The sequence below is a fragment of the Octopus sinensis genome, unplaced genomic scaffold (assembly GCF_006345805.1).
Source record: "Octopus sinensis unplaced genomic scaffold, ASM634580v1 Contig16679, whole genome shotgun sequence".
Lineage (NCBI taxonomy): Eukaryota > Metazoa > Mollusca > Cephalopoda > Octopoda > Octopodidae > Octopus > Octopus sinensis.
Genome location: NW_021834500.1, coordinates 13,389 through 28,184, shown reverse-complemented (window position 1 = coordinate 28,184; position 14,796 = coordinate 13,389). Strand labels below are relative to the sequence as shown.

Below are 14,796 nucleotides of genomic sequence, written 5' to 3'. Positions count from 1 at the left end.
ATGACCGTCGAATCAAGAACAGAATTCCACGTGCTTTGTTGGCAGCATGGACGCACTGGGCCGAAGGCGAAAAGGATATTTACAGAAAGCAAAAGATGAAGACAGGTGTAGGACAACAAGCAGGTGTAGTAGTTTAATGCTCATGAAAAATGGGAAAGTCTTTTGTGTTTCAAGTATATGTTCTTCAACAGAAAGGATTAAGAGGAAAAAAATTGAGAGAGAATGAAAGGAAAAAAAAGAGATAGATGTGTTCTGAGCCCCCACCCACTGGCTCATCTATCGGCCTTCATTCTGTCTATCTAATTCCTACATTATATGCCGATAGATATCTATCGGCCTTTTTCTGTCTCTTAATTTCTAGCCCATGGTTGCCAGTTCGCGGCAGTACGCCCGCCCTCCCACCCCTCCACTTGTACTGGAAGTCTCTATCTCGTCTTCCTTTGCTTGTCTCCCATGAACACCTTAAAGGCCTTACGCCAACCCCACCCCTACTATATAAGGTAGTGATCATACAGTGCAAAACATGCTAGTTTAGTGTAAGTAGGTTGAACTTAAGATCATTGTTTGCTTACGAATTCTGCCAAATGCGAGCTCTCTTTTCATGTACATGACACCACTGTCCTCCATCCCAGGGTCTCTAGGGCCCATACCTCCCACATCCTCAGGGTTGGTACTCTCAACATCGGCACACTGAAAGGTAGGTCTGGTAAGATTGTTGAAATGCTTGAACAGAGATGTGTTGATATGTGCTGCATCCAAGAAGTAAGGTGGAGAGGAGGTTCTGCTAGGTTTCTCACAGGCAAAGAACGCAGGAACAAGATTTTCTGGGCAGGGAATACTGATGGGGTTGGGAGTGTGGGTATACTTTTTGCGGAGAAATGGGTAGATAAAGTAATTGAGGTAGTCAGAGTATGCGACAGAATACTTAAGATTAGATTAGCGCTCCATCATGGTTAGCAACCATTATCTCAGCCTATACCCCTCAGGCAGGGCTACCCGATGGACAGAAAGGCCGATTCTATGACACCCTCTTGCAGACTACCGCGTTGACAAATGACAGGGACCTTCTTTTTGTGGCTGACGACTTCAATGGACTTGTTGGACAACATGTCGGGGGCTTCCATGGCATACATGGAGGCTACGGTTTTGGCTCTCACAATGAGGAGGGAACCAGGCTGCTGGAGTTCTGTGACGCAAATGATCTTATGGTTTGCAATACTAACTTCAGAAAACCTGCCAGCCACCTAGTCACCTACCGCGCTAGCAGACACACTAGTCAGATCGACTACATCCTCACCAGAAAAAAGGAAAGATGGCTGCTTATAAATGCCAAAACCTTCCCAGGCGAAGAATGTACCCCACAACATAGACTGGTAGTTAATGACTTCTGGGTAAGGGCTAAATGGATGCCCAGAAGACGACCAGCAAGGAGAAGAAGGGTCTGGAGACTTGAAACATATTACTCGAAGCCTTTGACGAAATAGGAGATATCGCTTCACATGGTATAGAAGACAACTGGAGGTTCCTACAGGACAACCTGCTAAGGGCCACCGACCAGATCTGTGGATGGTGCAAAGTCCCCTCAAGACACAAAATAACGTCGTGGTGGAACAATGTTGTTGACAGGGCTATTAGACAAAAGAAACAGGCTTGGAAGGACTGGAAGAACGGTGGTAGCAGGGAAGTGCATCAGACTGCCAGGAGGGAAGCTAGGAGGCAGGTTTATTTAGCCAGAGGGGAAGCAAATAAGAAAAGATTTGCCAATGTTCTGCGCCGTGAGGACGAAAGATTTGAGGTATTTCATGTTGCAAGACAGTGTGTAAGAGAGAATCGTGATGTGGTAGGAGAGAAATGTGTTTGCATGGATGATGGTTCATTTGTGCTGAATGAGGATGCAAAGAGAGAGGTTTGGAGACACCATTATGAAAGGTTGCTGAATAAAGAAAATGAATAGGATAAAGAGAGTCTGCTGAATGTCGACCCAACAGAGGGACCAGCTATCCAAGTTGACAGTTATTTGGTAGTTAAGGCAATTAGAAGCATGAAGACAGGGAAAGCCCCAGGCCCATCAGGAATTATTGCAGAGATGCTTAAAATATCTGGCAGTGTCGGCTATAGCCTAGTCACCCGTATAGTTAACCAGGTGATACACGAAGGAGTCATACCCAATGACTGGTGTAGCAGCATAATAGTCAACTACTACAAAGGTAAAGGTGACGCTTTAGATACAAATAATTACAGAGGTATCAAGCTGTTGGATCAGGTAATAAAGGTTACGGAGAGGGTCATAGCCCGACTGATTAGGAAGAGAGTCAGCTTGGATGAGATGCAGTTTGGTTTCGTACCAGAGAAAAGCACCACTGATGCCATATTTCTGGTAAGACAGCTGCAGGAGAAATACCTAGCCAAAGATAAGCTCCTGTACCTGGCTTTCGTTGACATGGAGAAAGCCTTTGACAGGGTCCCCCGATCCCTTATCTGGTGGTCAATGAGGAAACTAGGGATAGATGAATGATTAGTGAGAGCTGTGCAAGCCATGTACAGGGATGCTGTAAGGTGAGGGTTGGCAATTCAGGGTAGACGTAGGGGTCCACCAAGGTTCTGTCCTCAGCCCCCTCCTATTTATCATAGTCATCCAGGCAATAACGGAAGAATTCAAGATAGGATGCCCCTATATGCTGATGACCTTGCTCTAATTGCTGAGTCACTATCAGAACTGGAGGCAAAGTTTCAAGTGTGGAGACTTGAATTAGAATCGAAGGGCCTTAGGATCAACCTAGCTAAAACCAAAGTCCTAATATGTAGGAAGGCAGACAAGCCACAAATCCCTTCAGGTAGATGGCCCTGCTCAATCTGTAGTAGAGGCGTAGGCAGAAACTCTATAAGATGTACCCAGTGTAAGCTATGGACACATAAGAGGTGCAGTAATATCAAAGGAAGGCTAACTGGGAAGAAAGTTTTTGTATGTGGCAGATGCTCGGGAGCAATAAGCACTGAAAATGCGCAGAAACCAACTTCTGCCACATTCCAGGGAGAAAATCTAGAAGTAGTTGATAGTCAGTAGCGGAGGGGGTGCGCTGAAAGTGTAGCTGCTAGAATAAGAATAGCTTGGGCAAAGTTCAGAGAGCTCCTACCTCTGCTGGCAACAAAGGGTCTGTCGCTCAGAGTAAAAGGTAGACTGCATGACGCTTGTGTACGAACAGCCATGCTACATGGCAGTGAAACATGGGCTGTGACTACTGAGGACATGCGTAAGCTCGCAAGGAATGAAGCCAGTATGATCCGATAGATGTGTAATGTTAGTGTGCATACTCGACAGAGTGTAGGTACCTTGAGAGAAAAGTTGAACCATCAGATGTGGTGTGCAAGAGAGACGACTGTGCTGGTATGGTGATGTGGCGAGAATGGATGAGGACAGCTGTGTGAAAAAGTGTCACATCCTAGCGGTGGAAGAGGTATACCCAGGAAGACCTGGGATGAAGTGGTGAAGCATGACCTTCGAACTTTAGGCCTCACCAAGGAAATGACTAGTGACCGAGACCTTTGGAAATATGCTGTGTGTGAGAAGACCCGGCAAGCCAAATGAAACCATAATCTCATTGCCTATGCCAGGGGCATAACCAGCCCACTTATACGTAACCTTTTCCTTCTTTGGTCACTAAAACTCTGCTTGCGAAGACCTGTTGAGCAAAGTGAAATCAAATCAATCAAAAGCAAAATCAAAATCAAATTTGATGACTGGCGTCCCTGCTGGCAGGGTGCAAAGAGCACCATACGAGCATGATCATTAACAGAGTGGCTAACCGGCTTCCGTGACAGTGACACTTAAAGGGCACCATTCGAGCATGTTCGTAACCAGTGTCGCCTTACTGGCACTTGTGCCTGTGCTAGTAGGGTGCCAAGATCACCATCCAAGCATGATCGTTGCCAGAGCAGCCAACTGCCTTCCGTGCCAGTGGCACGTAAAAGGGCACCATTCAAGCCTGATCGTTACCACCTGTGCTGGTGGCATGTGTCAAAGGATTCGAGTGAGGTCGTTGCCAGTACCGCCTGACTGGCCCCCGTGCCGGTGGCACATAAAAAGCACCCACTACACTATCGGAGTGGTTGGCGTTAGGGAGGGCATTCAGCTGTAGAAACTCTGCCAAATCAAGATTGGAGCCTGGTGCAACCATCTGGTTCACCAGCCCTCAGTCAAAATCATCCAACCCATGCTAGATTTTGACTGAGGGCTGGTGAACCAAATAGAAGACATGGTACGAAGACATTAAACGATGATGATGATGATGATGATGATGATGATGGTGATGAATGTAGAGGACAACTGGAAGTTCCCACGGGACAATCTACTGAGGGCAACAGACTAAACCTGTGGTTGGGGCAGAGCCTCTGCCAGACCAAGGGTGACATTGTGGTGGAACAGTGACATTGACAGGGCCATGAGAGATAAGAAACAAGTCTGGAAAGAATGGAAAGGAAGGGGTAGTAAAGAATCATATCACAAAGTTAAAAGGAAGGGTGGACACCAGGATTATCAAGCTAGGCCACAAGCAAAAAAGAGATTTGCCAATGTCCTACATTGTGAAGATCAGAGACTTGAGGTGTTCCTGATTGTGAGACAGTGTGTCAGAGTAAATCAAGATATTGTGGGAGAGAAGTGTGTACAATTGTTGATATGCTTGCACTTAGTGATGTGGACAAGAAAGTGGTATGGAAAAGTTACTATTGAATATGGAGAATGAATGGGATAAAGGGAGTCTCCCTCATGTGAACCTAACAGAGGGACCAGTTATCCTAGTGAACAGCAGGGTAAGCCCCTGATCCATCTGGAATCACAGCGCAGATACTTGAAGTATCTGGTAAGGTAGGATACAGGCTAGTCACCCACAAGTTATTCAGGAAGGTGTAACACCTAGTGAGTGGTGTTAGTTGCTACACAACTCACTGGAAGATGCCTTAAGTAGAAGCAATTATAGAGACATCAAGCTCCTGGACCTGCTGATGAAAATTACAGACTTATAGCCCAATTAATTAGGGGTAGAGTTAGGCTAGATGAAATACAGCTTGACTTTGTCATAGGGAGAAGCACTACTAATGCAAAAGAAGTACTTAGCTAAGAATAAACCATAACACCTGGCATTCATTGATTTAGAGAAAGTCTTCAATAGAATACCCAGTTGTGTGATATGGTGGGCTCTGAGGAGGCTAGAGGTAGCGACATGTGAAAGCTGTGCAGGCCATGTCTGGAGGTGTTATCAATAAGGTGAGAGTTAACAAGCACAGCAAAGAATTTGGTGTGCAGGTAGACATTCATCAAAGAATTCAAGACAGGCAGCCCATAGGAACTACTATATGCTGATGATCTTACCCACATAGCAGATTATATAGAGATAGAAAAGAAATTCCAAGTGTGGAAGAAAAAACTGAAATCTAAAAAACTGAAAAAGCAAGAAAACAGACAAGACCCTACCTGCTTGATTTGTAGGAAAGGTGTTGGCAAGAATTTCATATGCCACAGACATACAAGAAGTGCAGTGGAATAATATGAAGGTTATCAGAGAAAGTAGTGTTTGTGTAAGATGCAGAGGAGCCCATTAAAACTAGATACTAGGCAAATCGATTTTCTCAAATGTCCTGGAAGCTCATCAGAGGTAGTGAATAATTTCTGCTACCTAAGGGAACAAATTAGTAGTAGTGACACATGTATATGAACAGTAATTCTACATGGTGTTGAGACATAGGCATTGAATGCAGAAGGCTAGAGAGGAATGAGGTTAGTATGCTCCACTGGATATGTAATAAGTGTACAGGTTTGACAGGGTGCTGGTGTATTGAAAGAGAAAACTGTGCTGGTATGGTCATGTAATGCAGATGGATGCCGACAGTTCCATAAAGAAGTGCCAATCTCTCGAAGTGGATGGAACATGTGGAAGAGGGAAACCCAGGAAGACATGGTACGGAGACCTGAAGGATGACCTCGGGATGCTGAACCTTTCAACAAAGGGCCATGATACCTGGTGCCTTGCTGCGCTCAAGAAGACGTCCTCCACAGCAGAAGAGTTAAGATGACCACTCCCCTGGTGAAGGGGATTGACCTGCAAGAGTCCTGTACCAGTGTCACATAAAAGCGCTCGTGCAGTGCCATGTTAAAACCATCTGGCATACATTGTAAAGTGGTTGGCATTAGGAAGGGCATCCAGCTGTAGAAACCAATCTAAATCACACTAGAACCTAGTGAAGATCACCACCTTGCCAAGTCAAACTGGCAGCAGATCTTGGGATCAGACCCATAGCTGTGGGGGATGTCATAGGAGTAGAATGGCATCATGTGACAGAAGATGTCTGTACGACCAGAATCATCTGAAATAACAAACATCATGAAATAACAACAGCAAAAACATCATGAAATAACAACAGCAAAAACATCCTGATCATGAGGAACACTAACAGCAGTGACTTTAAATGAGACAGCCTGAGCCAATGAGTTATTTTCTATGTAATTGCAGGACCAAATAGAAGGTAACAATTGCATCATGTCTAAAAGAAAATCACACCCCACAGATAGATTACTACTTTACCAACTCCACACAATCTTACTTCAGAAAAAATTCAAATGAAAAAATTTTGATTGAAGAGTGAATCAGTTCAACAAGACATTTGGACAGAGTTTTAGATCAAGACATCCATGTAAGTTAGATTTTCTCCATTTTGATGAGAATTTTTTTTCCACCTCTGGCCTTCAAAATGATGGTGGGAATCTTTTTGTGGGAAAAAATTTTGGAAAATTTATGATTTTTTCATCTCATCCCCACCCTACTCCAGACCAAACCATGGGAGAAGCCATTTTGGTACAACAAAAAAATGTATTTTCAGGTGAAAAGATGTGTGATTTAAGAGAGATTTGACTGATATTCCTAGTACATCCCACAATCACCTTTCTAGTTTCTTATTTCTTTATTGCCCACATGGGGCTAAACATAGAGGAGACAAACAAGGACAAAGGGATTAAGTCGATTACATAACTGGTACTTAATTTATCGACCCCGAAAGGATGAAAGGCAAAGTCGACCTCGGCGGAATTTGAACTCAGAACGAAAAGACAGACGAAATACAGCTAAGTATTTCGCCCAGTGTGCTAATCTTTCAGCCACCTCGCCGCCTTCTACTTTCTTTCTAGCTCACCTTTCTAGGTTCTTTGTTACTCTCATCAGTATTGATGTTTTTCAATATTTCTCTCCCAATAAACATATATATGTTATGGCGAAAGTGTGGATAATTTATATATATATATATATATATATATATATATCAAATGTGAGGATAAAATTCTTTTCGAAAAAAACTTTATCAATGGCCAGCATATTCAAACGGTTAAATTTATAAACAATTCATAAATATATATATATATATATATATATATATATATATATATATATATATATATACAATTCATAAATGAGGGCAAAGGAAAAAATTTCTAATTCCATAATGGCGGTGCCCCAGCATGGCCACAGCTCTTTAGCTGAAACTGGAAAAATCAAAATCAAATCAAATCATACCGAAAAATTGGACATAAAGTCCATTAACCATATAATTTTTTCACAGTACACACGCCACTCGAAAAAAGGCCGACAGAAATTTCAAAAAAATTCCATTATTACCATATCGGACCGATTTCAGAGTTAGCTACTAAGAGCCCTTTCTTCGTGGCAGAAGAAATAATTTTTCTAATCGCACGTGCCTCGAATGGGTTGGAGTATTTCTATTTTGGATGTATTTGGGGTACTTAGTTGTGCCCATGACTTTGCTTCTTCCATGGGTATGAGTAAGTATCTCATTTATTTCTTCTGCCACATGTATCACTGACGAAGAGAGAGCTCTTAGTAGCTAACTCTGAAATCGGTCCGATATGGTAATAATGGAATTTTTTAGAAATTTCTGTCGGCCTTTTTTCGAGTGGCGTGCGTACTGTGAAAAAATTATATGGTTAATGGACTTTATGTCCAATTTTTCGGTATATATGGCATAAGAAATTTTTTCCTTTGCCCTCATTTATGAATTGTATAATATATATATATATAATATATATATATATATATATATATATATATATATTTTAACAATTGAGGATAAAATCTTTAAAAGAAATTATCAGTAGTCAGCGTGAAAGACCTCGTAAGAGAAAAAATCCGTAAATTCTTCCTCTTTGAAAATATTCATTTATATTATACTGAGGGTACTACTATTCGTAGATACCAACACGCAAAGAGGGACCAATGCGGTCAAAACTACTAAAAATAAACAAAATTTTACCGAATGCAAAACTTCAAAACACATCATTTTAAGAAAGAATTCAGTTACATATCACATGCGATTTCGCATTTAATGCAGAATATGCATTTCATGTTCATCAGTGCAACAAACTCAAGAAATATGAGAAAACATAACATTACAAGCTCAATAGCCAACCGTAGAATTCGTCGTAATTTCTTTATTACAATTACAATTACAATTACAAAACATTTCTTTATTACAATTACAATTACAATTACAAAACAAACATGTAAAACAAATAATTAAGAGGTTCGCTTTTAAAAAATTTTTTTTTTTTTATAACATTTATATTAAAAATTCGTCTCTAAATTGTCCTTCGTATAACCAGTCGCATCTTATCACAGTTCAAACCCCGGCAATTTACAAGCCCCGCAGCTTTTATTTCCTCTCCTCCCTCCATAGTTAAGCTGGGTTTCTAACACCCACCTTTCTTTCCACTTCCTTCCATCTTTTCTCATACACTCCCCGTGGTAAGCTCCTCTTCTCCAGCCCCATTTTGCTCCTCAGATGATATCTGAAGTAAGTGAGCAAGCCGGGGCCGGAGACAAAGGTTCCTATCGCGACTCCTCCATTCTTGTTCTCCACATGCATTCTTTTACTACTGCAACCGTACAGTGAAAACATGCTTCACCTTCCTTCGAGAGTCCAGTTGGCGGTATCATCTTAATCATAGACTCAGCCGACAGCTGTACTCGTCCTAGATGCGATAACACGTGTTCTGCGTAACTTATCAAGTCTGACAACTTCCGACAGTGTACAAAGGCGTGCTGGACGGTTTCGTCGTCCAACTCGCACCTTGGACACGTCGGTGGCACTGGAATTCCGTGCCGCGATAACTTCTCGCGAACAGGTAGAGCGTTCCTATAGCACTGCCAGGCCAGGGATCTTTGGAAATTATCCAAGTACCCCGTCCTGAAAGTCTTTTTAAACAGGTTGGTAAGCTGGTCTTCGTCAAACCCCAGAGCCCCTCCTAGGACGTCGTCGTTTTTTGCCTCTACCAGCCTTCTATAAAATACCGAGGTGGTATTTCCGCAGCCGGCCTTGCCCGCCTTGTGGATCAGCGTGAGTGCCTGTCGGCACTCCCTTTGCCACAAAGTCAGTTTCCATCTTTTGATGCGACCGGGTTTAAAATACGTTAAGGAGGCCAGTCTCGGGAGAAATTTCCCTGCCAGCGGACTCCACACCTTATCACCCTCCAGGTGGTGCCAGAGATGTCTGCGCATCATCAGCCAAGGCATTCCTAACCCACCCTTTAACGGTTCCTGGCAGCAAACGGAGCGCCTCACAAGTGGCTTTCCTCCCTTCCACAAAAAGCGGAAAAGGATTCGCTCCAACTTGCTAAGCCATGAACCGGGGCAGGGGACAACGGTCAGGCGGTAAGTGATTACCGATGCAATGAACATCTGCACCACCTCCGCCCTTCCTTTCAAGAACAGAGACCTTCCGGACCAGGTCCGTACTATGGCCTCCACCTTGCTCGTCACCTCACTCCAGTTCCTCTCCGTTTGGGAGTCTGGCCCAAACCAGACTCCTAGCAACTTAACAGGGCCATCCGTCCAGTGTCCCACGACGCTGGACGATATCGACTTGCTCCTCCAGGTGCCGAGGCGCAAGCCGACCGACTTGTCCTTGTTAACCTTTGCTCCTGCCACCGCCTCGTATCCTCTGATAGCCTCTTCCACACAAGGTAGCTGGGCCTCATTGGACACGATGAGGGTGACGTCATCCGCGTAAGCAGTAACCGACCTCCCACCTCCGATCTCATCCGAGTTGCTTCCCAGCCTCTCCAACTTTCGCAGCAATGGCTCAAGAGCCAACACGTACAAAAGTGGTGACAAGGGGCACCCTTGACGAACTGAACATTCAATCGAAAACGGTTCCGTTAGGTAACCGTTTATCTGGACGGTGGACTTGATGCCGCTATACATAGCGGAGATCCACCCGCGAAATTCAGGGCCCAGTCCAGCCGCTTCGAGGACCGTCGCCAGGTACTCATGGTCTACCCTATCGAAGGCTTTACTTTGGTCTAAATGGACCATTACCCCTCCCTTGCCGGTTAATTTACCCACCCTGTCTAAGGTGTAGCGTATAAGGTGAAGATTGTCCTGGATCGACCTGCCTGGAATTGCACATGTCTGTGCTCTCCCTACAAGTTTCTCCACGACAACCGTCAACCTTTTTGCCAACACCTTGGCCAAAATCTTTAACTCTAAATTAAGTAGAGTTATGGGCCTGTAGTTACTAATGTTATCCCCCTTGCTCGGGTCTTTCTGGATTAGCGTCACCACTCCCCGGCTTACAGAGCTGGGAATTCTCCCATTCTGCTGCCAGTTCGTGTAGACGCCTGCCAATATTCCCCCGAACAAGTCCGGCATACTTTGGTAAAACTCGTAGGGCAGACCATCCAACCCCGGCGACTTCTCCCCGGCGCATCCGGCCAGTATCCCCTCTATCTCCGCGGGAGTGATCGCTCCTTCACAGCACTCCGCCTCACGCCCCGAGAGCCGCGGCCCGCCGGCCAGGAAGTCCTTTAAGGTCCTCCCCCGCTCCGGCGCCACACCACCCCCGAACACGCGGGCGAAATGCTGGTGAAGAAACTTTTGCATCTCCTCCTGTCCATAGATCTTTTGTCCCTGTTCGTCAGTTAAAGATTTGATTGAGGCTTTGTTGCCTCTCTGACTCTCCACACGACGAGCCCATCCGGCCACGTTAATACTTTCTCGTTTCCCAGCGCGTAGCTTAGCTCTGACTCTGCAACCTTCGTGTTTGGAGTTAAGGTGACGGTACAATACCGTCCTTGCCGCCAACACTCCGGATGCCGAGCCAGCTTCCATTGCCTCGTCTAGATTCTTAACTAAATCGCCCTCTAGACTAGCCCTATCTATCCTTAGCTGATTGCTAAATCTAACGGACTCTGAACGAATGGCTCTTTTGAGGGAGTGCCACCATCTATTGTTAATGATGGTGCCACACAATGCCCTCTGTACTAATACCTTAATCCGGGTACGGAAGTCTTCACAATTCAAAATAGCCTTGTTCAGCTTCCAGTACCCGGGTCCCTGTCTATGACACTTGTCCAATTGCATCCCACACGTCACAAGTTTGTGATCCGTGTAAGGCACAATGTGGAACTGTGGACAACTAAACGTGTCCTTATCTCTTTTCTTAATAAATATCCTATCTAAATACGATCTGCGTGAGCCGTCGTTGTTACTCCACGTCCACTGTGGAACGCTCGGCTCATCCAGTCGGTAACGGTCTACTAGATCAAAGCTCTCTAGTAGACCCTTGAGGCTAGGGTTCCCCTTGAGCCAACACTGTCGACCCGCGCTTCAAGGACAGTGTTAAAGTCCCCTACTAGGATTACCGTTTTCGACGTCGCTAAAAAGGGCTCCAGGTTCCGAAAAAAACCCGCCTGTCTACTCTCGTTCGGAGCGTAGACAGCTACCAACCTGAAGGACTGTTTCCTTACATGTGTCACATCCAGAACAACCAGCCTGCCTTCTGGGTCCAGAAAGACAGTACTTACCTGTAAGTCCAAGCTCTTCCTGATAAGGACTGCCACGCCTCTGCCTCTTCCTCGGCTAGGAGAAATAAATTTCTCGAAGCCATTTAGAAGAGGCGAGAACGCTTGGGCCCCGTTCATCTTGGACTCGGTTGCAATAGCTATATCAACACCATGTGTCGTGAGGTCGTGCAGGAAGCAAATTTGCTTCCATTTCGACCCCATTCCACGTACATTTATACAACCCAACTTAGCCATTGTAGGTGAGAGAGAAAAATAAATGTACTCACGGTTGGGAAAGGGAGCATGACAGTTTAAATCTGCCTGCTTCCCCTTCTTCCTCCCTTGTAGTCGCTGCTGCAGGGCTCTTGACCGGCGTTGCCACCGGGCTCTGGGTGGGTGTGGTTGCCGGGGTTATTACAAGTTTGCCCTCCATTACTTCTTTAGTCACGTCCCTGATCAGTCGGTTCTTTAGATGCTCTTGAAGAACTTCTTCCTTCCACTCGTCTTCCTTTATTTTCGCGAAGCGAGTGGTTGCTTTTGTATCTGTAGCCTAAATTTTGATAATTTATAATATTTATAAACTCTTTCATTTTTCTCATCGAAAGCAATGATCTCATTTTTTTTTAACGACTTTTTTACGTCTTGTTTTATGGGGAGGGGCTTGGCAAACTGTTTCCCAATGAAAACAGTGCCATGGGGGTAGGGCTGGGGGATTGTGTAGGGCTTGGTGTGTGTGTCTGCTGTGCTTGCTGTTTTTTTCTTTGTTTGGGGAGGGGAGTCCGGGGTGTTGTCTTTTTTTCTTTTATGTGTGACTTGGGTGTAGTCCATTTGTTCGGTGCAATCCGTTTTTGTTTCAATACTTGTCTTCGTCTTGTTACTATCCTTCTCTGTCTTCTCCCCCTCAATGTTGGGAACACTCTGAGGAGGCGCTTCATCAGTTTTCTTCTTTTTTATGCAGTTCGATCGGACGTGACCCTTCTCTCCACACTTAAAACATCTGGGTCTACGTCCCTCTACTGATACTCTCAGTGATGTTCCGTCTTCATTGAATATCCTATCGGGCAGGTTTTCTAAAATTTTGTTTTCCGCCTGCACGAGGAGTTCCAGGGTCTGTCCCTTCCATCGTACCACCTCTTTCTTTCTCATCTGCAGAATCGAGATCTCCGCTCAATATTGTGCAGGACCGCTGCTGCTACCCACATAATGTCGTACCCTCTGGGTATGTCCTCAACCAGCAGTTTTGCTGTACGTTTTCCCATGTACGAGGGTAGCAGCATGATGTCGTCGTTTTTCAGGGTCAATGACGACACCTCTCTCGCTACCTCGGCTGTGTCAAAATGTGCCTCAACCGTAGATGACGAATTTTGTCCCACACCGGGGACAGGCACTTTTCGACCAATTCATTTCTTACGTCCATTATTTTCTACTCTTTGAAGCTGTATACTTTATAAATGACTGTTTTCTCCTTAATCACTTGTACCTTTGCCTGTGGCGGTACAAGCCTGATTTCGCCTCCTTCCACCTTCACCAGGTTCCTGAATTCGAACAATTGTTCGATTTTGAACTCCACATCCATCATGGCACCGCCCACCGCGGCCGAAAATGACTGTTTTGGTACTTCTGTTTCCTTTGTTTCACTTTTTCCCATCACGGGAAAATCCTCCTTCGACGTCAAGTCGAATTCCATTTCAAAAATTACCTCGAAGTTAATACAATACAAAATTTTATGCCCCTTAGGGCGAAAATTACCGTTATACAACGGGCACTGTTCAATAACAAGCAACACAAACAACAATAAGCAAAAATACGAACTCTCTCAACTAAAGGCAGCTAATTCCTCAGAACGCAGATGAAAAGTAACTCCGTAGAATTTGTCGTAGCATGTACGAATGTTTATCTTTATATATCTATGAAAATGGCGGGCTTATTCCCAATGCATTTCGGTAACAAATTGTCTAGTCGGAATGAATTCACTATTGAACTATTCCGGTGAAAAAATATAAATTAACAATTGAGGATAAAATCTTTAAAAGAAATTATCAGTACCGTCAATATCATATAAATGAATATTTTCAAAGAGGAAGAATTTACGGATTTTTTCTCTTACGGGGTTTTTCATGCTGACTACTGATAATTTCTTTTAAAGATTTTTTTTGTGTGTGTTCTAACTATCTAAATATATATTTATACATATGAATGAATTTTTTATGACAGAAGAATAGAGTAAGTGGAGCGAGAACACACACAAAAACGGAAAGTGTTGCTGGAGAAATCACATGTATGATGAAAGATTTCCAGACATGAGTTGAAATAATAAAATACGAACAGTGAAGAAACAGTATAGAGTGCGTGTGTTTATTTTGAAAAAAAAAAAGACCATCACAAAATACAACAATACACACTTATTAATCATAGAAAGAGATACAGTAATTAAAACCGACACGCAATTCCATCCGGTAAAGCGAACGACTGGAGGCCCCGGGGACGTTGACGGCCTCGATCTACTCTCGAACTCAGAACGGGGGAGACGGGCCGCTCCTCTCCCGACAGGCGTTCGGCCGGCGGCGAACGGTCGACTCGGAACTGGTACGGACCGGGGGTCTAATGAAAACAGAGCATCGCGTAGCCGGCCGAGCCGCACAAACGCGATGTGATTTCTGCCCAGTGCTCTGAATGTCAAAGTGAAGAAATTCAACCAAGCGCGGGTAAACGGCGGGAGTAGCTATGACTCTCTTACGTGGGTCTTGACTCTTACGTGGGCCTTGACTCTTACGTGGGGCTTGATGGTTAGGACCCAGTTAATGTCCATTTTCCATGCTGGCATGGGTTGGATAGGTTGATCACAGTTGGCAATCTGGAGAGCTGCATTAGACTCTAGCCTGATTTGGCATGATTTATACAGAGTGTGCTGGTGTCTTTTACGTGGGACCACAGGCTCTTTTTCATGGCACTTC

The 14,796-nt window shown here is 44.4% G+C and overlaps 1 long non-coding RNA gene across 1 annotated transcript; it reads left to right on the top strand.

Moving 5' to 3' along the window:
* The first annotated feature begins 2,944 nt into the window (after positions 1-2,944).
* On the top strand, positions 2,945-14,578 carry LOC118761711. The gene is made up of 3 exons (XR_004997581.1): positions 2,945-2,956; positions 3,058-3,060; positions 14,459-14,578. It is a non-coding gene; the product is annotated as an uncharacterized LOC118761711 (long non-coding RNA).
* The last annotated feature ends 218 nt before the right edge of the window (positions 14,579-14,796 follow it).